This window comes from Acomys minous, assembly GCF_964271855.1.
Source record: "Acomys minous genome assembly, chromosome: 3".
In the NCBI taxonomy this organism is placed as follows: domain Eukaryota; kingdom Metazoa; phylum Chordata; class Mammalia; order Rodentia; family Muridae; genus Acomys; species Acomys minous.
The window spans coordinates 133,175,594-133,182,485 of NC_140485.1; positions in this window are offsets into that span (position 1 = coordinate 133,175,594).

Here is a 6,892-nt window from a genome sequence, read left to right on the forward strand (position 1 = left end):
TCTCTGCATTCTGGAAGTGAAAGTTTGCTTCCCAAGTCTGCGTTGGGACTTGAAAAGCCTAGAGGATAATCAAATGCCAGGCAGGTGCAGAGGTCCAAACCACCGAAGTCATCTATCCCCAGTCTCTAAGGGTTATTTAGGATGGTCATCAGTGTTTCCTCCTCTTCCTTTTCCTGACATGAGTTAGGTTCCTCTCAAGGACAGGAGTATCCTACTACAATCTCTGAGTGATGCTACCAAACGTAAGTTTTCCTATCGTCTTTTACCACATCAATCCGTAGCTTTCTCATGGTTTCCTGACTCACATTCTGTTCCATTCCGTCCAATTCTCCATTGTTCTCTCACATTGTTTCTTTTCCCTCCGCGTTCCCAGTTCTGCGAATCCAAGTTAAAACTAGCAAACTACCACATAGCAAAGCCTTCAAAACAAAAAACCTTCCTTCGTTCAGCTCTGGAGTTGTAACTCACAGGGAGTACTCTCTTAGCTTGCTCAAGGCTCAGTCTGCAGCCTTGCAATGAAAAAAACCAAACAAAAAATCAAGACCAACCAACCAACCAACCAAAGGCCTGCCTCTGATACCCATCCCATCCTCCTCAATGGCTAACTGATGCGTTTGCAGCTTCAGAAGACTTAACCATCACCCAGCAGAGAAGTGGCTAACAGGAGGGGAATAAATACAGCCAAGCCAGTTTGGGAAAAGCAGGAGTTGAAGCTCAGTCTAAGAACTCTACTGCACTGCGCTGTCTTTTGACCATTGTGGCTCACCTCTAATCGAACTATTCTCTTCTTAGAATCAAATGGGTAAGAATGGGTGCTCTTAAGAGAAAAGCTAATCAAAACTGTTAATTACAAGATCCTAAAAAACAAAACAAAAATCCCCGAATTTTGCATCGTATCTCGTCACTCCTTAGCATCACATACAAGGGCACTGAAGTAAAGAAATGAAGTGCCTCCCAATAGCCCTTCTCTTTGTGCATTCAAATGACGCCATGTAAATGTTTACTTGTAAAGTGGAGGTTAAGACCTGGTTTGTTTTCATTCTGACAAGAGTATAGAAAAGCATTGTGTATTTTCTATCTCCACCAGGAAAAGTTATTTCCAGTTCCACACTCCATTTTGAAGGTATTTTTTCGTGCCATATTAGTGAGAGTGCTCTGAACTTAGTGTGAGGAAACCCTCCACTGCACTCTTTAAGACACCAGCTATCTCAAGAATATATTTTATTGCTTATAAAAGTTACTCTAATGGCACGTAAGAGTGGAAAGAATCCACCCAGACGTCCTCATACTCGGATACTGTTACACCACTGAGCCAACAATGACTTGTCTAAGGATACATGGGAGAATTCTTTATTAATTCAAAACACTTTAAGAAAATGAGTGTAATGCATACACATTTTACAATAATACCCATAAATCTCCACAGTATAGTTAAATGAAAACACCTGTTGTTTGATTTACTTTGAAAACTCAGATAGACTTAGAGACTTCTGAGTTCTCTTACATTGTTGTCATGCTCAAATCTATTACATGGTAAAAATTGTAGCACTTTCAGGAAGTCTATTATTGTACATAGGTAAATGATGAAATTGACTCAGTGTAGTAAAAACCCAGAAAAACTTAAGCTGCAGGAAAAAGAATCCGGATTATCTATTCAATTATGAGTACCCACAGGTATTCTGGTATTACAAAATAGCCAAGCTTGGTTACTCTCGGACTCATGTACTCAGAAACGTTTTGTGGTCCACTAATAAATATACAAAATGTGGAAGTAAATTACTAAATTGAATGAACAGGGAAGTAAGAAATTGTACATGTTCAAAATGATCAAGTTCACAGAGGCAAAGTCATTAAAATACTTTTTAGTGTTTTGCAAACACTTTAAAATCATACACAAGAAACACTATGACAAACAGGTAAAGCTTGAGGACGACACCAGCTATTCTACACTTCAGCACTGTACGCGTGGCTCAGTGGATAGATACAGGAAAGCATTAAGCAGGAGTAATAAATAACCTCTTGCTACAATTAATCAGACTAAACTCTTTAAATCCAGCATCTGTGCAGGATCTAGGTAAGTACACAGGGTGTTTTGGTGAGGAGGGAGTCAGTTGTACTTTTATTAAGTGCACATTCAAGCTAACACCAGTTTGGAATTTGACCCATTTCACTTCCTATTGTATTGTCTTTATAGTATTGGTTAGTAATCCTTTAAAGGAGCCTCGTATTCATGCTAAGAAGTCTTCTGGAATTGTTGGGTTTTTTTGTTTGTTTGTTTGGTTGGTTGGTTGGTTTTGTTTTTCTTGCCCAGTTAACCAGAGTCTGTTTAACTCTAAGACATGCATGCGTATCACCTGACAGCAAGAGGCTGTACTTAACAGGCAACGCTTAAAATGGTGATGGGGTGAACAGCTACAGCAGAGAGGGGTCCAAAGCAAGAGGAAGTGCCTTGGTGGCCTTTGATGTCGTGTAATTAGATCAGCACTAGTCAGAGCTGGGCAGGTGGCTCTGCAGTTAAGAGTGCATGCTGCCTCTACAGAGGACCCTGATTCAGTTCCGACCACACCCAAGGGAGGCTCAAGACCATCTGCAGCTCCAATTTCAAGGGACTTTTCTGGCCTCTGAGGTGCTGCCCAGATGTGCTCACGTACATTTATGCACACAAAACACTCCACACACATAAAATCAAGATGAATCTTTACAATAACAAGAACAAAATCACTCCATTCCTTCTGGAAACTAAAAACTCTTGTCTAAACATGAGAAAACTAGACAAATCCCACCCAGCAGAGTGATGCCAACCCCACTCAAAACTGCCAAGGTCTTGGAAAAAAAAGAAAACAACAACAAAACAAAAACCAAGACTCTCTAGAAAGTCACATCTGAAAGGAGCCTAAGGTGAGATAACAAGAGGTCACGTGGTCACAGGGTGGAAGGGCCGGGAGAAGACATCAGGTGTAGCAGTAGGGTGTCAGAGTGGACCACAGACTCCTGGAGTCAACAGTACTTAGTAATTGGGACCGGTTGATTCCCGGAGCTGTAGCGCCTACAAGAGCATTCTGTACTGTCTCTAATTTTTCCATAAAGTTGAAAATATTCTAAAATTTGATATAACTGCTAATAAACACATGGCCACATTTATTAACCCTTCTATTCCCAGTTTGATGGTAGACTTGACAAAATCATGCTAATATTGAAAGAATTTTTTCTAATCATGCTTTATGAAATCATTTTTAGCTCTATCACCCACTGGCATACTTGGTATATTGGTAATTAATGGTTTTATATTATTCCTACCCTTGGGGATTATTGATCTTATTTCCTATGTCTGTGTGTGTGTGTGTGTGTGTGTGTGTGTGTGTGTGTGTACGCACGTGTGTGTGTGTGTGTGTGTGTGTGTGTGTGTGCGCGCGCGCGCGCGCGCCCAGGTATTTAGATTTTTCAAGTATGTTTCAAAAAAATTAGCAAAGAAAGTCAAGCATGACGGTGCACGCCTTTAATCCCAGCACTCAGGAGGCAGAGGCAGGCGGATCTCTGTGAGTTCAAGGCCAGCCTGGTCTACGAGGCAAGTTCCAAGACAGCCAGGGCTACACAGAGAAACCCTGTTTTGAAGCAAACCAACAGGAAGGAAAGGAAGCAAAGGGCACAGGGAAAGGCAGGCAGCAGGGGATAAATGAAAACAAGGTAGAACAAGACCTCGGACGGAAATGTCCTAGTGCAACACTAGGGAGAAAGTACACTAACCTGACTTTGACTACAGACCTCCCTAAAAAAAATGTGACTTCTGCTGGGCTGGAGAAGTCTGATAAATTATTTTATGCAACATCATTGTCCCCACGGCTGCCCCATAATCAACACTCCCCATTTTCAGACAAAGAAACAGATTCAGAAAGGATAAGTGATTTTTCCACCATGTCTGGATATAGGTACAACTTGAACTTGTCTCTGTCATTTCAAAAGCAAATGTGCCCAAACATTAGACAAGTTCTTTAGTTATTGGTTTAAAAACACAAATTTCTAACTGTTTAAAAAGCTGAAATGCTGTACTAAAGGTGTAAATCAACAGAAAAAAATGCAACGGGAAACATTTACAATAAGACACCAGGGAGAAATGAATTCCAGATTGTATACATGACATTATGATGGTACGTTTTGTTATCTCCATCAGTGTTTCAGATAACCACTGTTTGCAACACCGAGCTTTTGACACAAGAATCAAATGTGTCCCAAGCCCCATTTGCCCAACCAAGGCAACGCTCCATTTCCCAGTGTTTTCCCTAGGACAATGGGCTGCCATATTCTCTAAAACTGATGGGGAAACATGTCACAATGTTGTTGTTTTTTTTTTAGGACTGTATCTGTAGAGTAATATTTTTAACATACACAAAAACCAGAGCCAGTGATCCTCCATGCACTGTGTGTGCTGCAAGGATATTATAGTCCATTACAGTCCTGCAGATAAGCTCTGAAGTAAGGGTTGGTATGTTTTAGTGGTAAATATTTGCAATTGTGGCAAGTGTGAAATTACTAAAATCATTACATGTGGTATACTCCTTTCTAAGGATAGCATTATATATTGACCAGAAATTTAAAAGCAGGAAAGAGTACTCAAATAGATTTTTAAAAATATGCTTTGGAGATTTGTCATTAATTGTCAGTCTAAACAGATAGGAAACCCAATCTTTTGACAGTCTTTCCTATTTCAAAATAATATGCCAATATATAAAGCTTAAGGGATTCAAAATTCTGGTTATGATGGGGTCTAGGTATATCTTGTACCTGTTTAAAAACAAATTGGTGGTTTTCTTCAAAAATTTTTTTTCTATGCTTTATTATTTTAAATCCCTTCCACTTAAAAACTCTCACCAAAGCACCTCATATTTTTTATTTGTCATAAGTATAGTTCCCACAATTACTATGGGACTTTTTCTGAAGATTAAAGACTTCTAGGAAAAAGACGTACATTTAAATTAAGATTCAAGTATTATTTTTAAAAAGCACAATGGGAGAGATGTGTATTTGTCTTCAACAAATAAGCCTTTATCTATTTCTACACTGCTTTGACACTGAACTATCAAATAACTAGAGCACATACTTTATACCAGAGGGCATTGAAGGGCACTGATAACGGGTCCAGCAGGCACAGTGACTCACTAGTAGAACTGGTCACATAATAAATATCGTAAGAATGTTTTTTAAAGGCCATATTATGATTTCAACTTTTATATTTCATAATTTCAGCATCAACATCCTGTTTTGCTTACATTCATTCATACATGCCTTGTCTTGCTGCTAGGGCCTCTGTGCTAACTTTGGATGACATCATAGTAAGCCAGAAAGAGAAGACTCATTCACCCAGCGTTAGCACATCTATGTGTAAGATCCACCCATGAAGACATCTGTCTTCAAGTCACCTCTGTATACATCATCCACTTTTCTCTACATAATAGATATGCCTATAGATAAGTACCATAGAAAGTGCATTAGCCTCTTCTGTGTGCATCAACAGATTCTACCAACATACAAAGTGACCTTGGCAATCTTAAGCACAAGGTGCTTCGTTTAAAGTGCTTGGGTTTCCCCCAGGGAGTGATTTACTCACTAGGAATTAAATCAAACGTGAATAAAGCAAATGTTGTGCTCTTGAAATGGTGACAGAGACACCAGTTGAGGGCTTTTATTTGTTTATTATAGCTCTGTGACTTACACAGAAGAAATCATATCATACTTTAAAAACTAACGTACTCACGAGTCCACAGACACACTCTTCAAAACCTGCAACATTCTGAAATGAAGTAAGAAACTACTCATTCCCTCGAAACAGGAATTTGGCACAGACCTGATCACACAGCACTGCTAATGACATGGACTGTGACACGGACCGTAACACGGAGCCATGCAAATCGGCTCTAGAACCTTCCCAGTGGAGCTTCTTAACCAGGTTCCAAAGGGACACAGCCACTTTGAAATGCAGACACCGCAAACACCTAGGTTAGAGGCAAGGACTCTTTGTAAAGGCCCTTATCTTTTACATTTGGTAAACTACCCAATGCATTGTCACACGGACAAGTCGCCCAATAGCCCAGAGCATCCTGTAAAGATAACCTGCGACAGTAAGTCACCAGCATCCATAGTCACAGGAATATAAGGTCTATGTAAAAAACAACTACGCATGCAGGGTGGTGCAGTATATTACACATCTCCTGGTCATGTGCACCAAATTGTTGTGCCTCAAACACAGAAACAAGCGTGATGCTAAACTGTACACGTGCACACACCGTAGTAGCATAATAAACACTAATCAAAAAATGATTAAATGAGTCTGAATGATGTGACTTCACAATAGAAGCAATGGTGCCTTTAAGTTTTCTCAACTCTTAAGGAAAAAAAAATAGGATTTTTTGTAAACATCTTCATAACTATCTTTTTCTCAACATGTTACTGAAACTATTTAGATAGTAAATATCTAGGTGACATGAATAAAGCATACCTTACACATACTAACACTGTCAGAAAAAAAACCCACAGGCATCTGTTAAAAGATAACTATTATAAATATTTTCTATCTTACATTTTAACTATGTTTTCATAAATAATGTATTTAAAAGTGCTGAATGTGGTAGGATAGTCAGCGACGCCAGTGTAAACAGAACATTTTGTTTCCTACTCTGCAAATTGTTTTTTTAAATCCCATTTGTCAAACACTGCAACAGTTAAAACATTTGCATAGGGAGAGGAGGTAATAGCCCTTTAATCAAAGCTCCTGAATTCTATATAAATTAGAAAATCAGATTCACTTAAAAAACAATTCTTGAAATGTCTTAAATTTATGGAAAAAGAAATATGATGCCAGCCTTTCAAATAAAATAAATTTAAAAAGAAAACTCCAAAC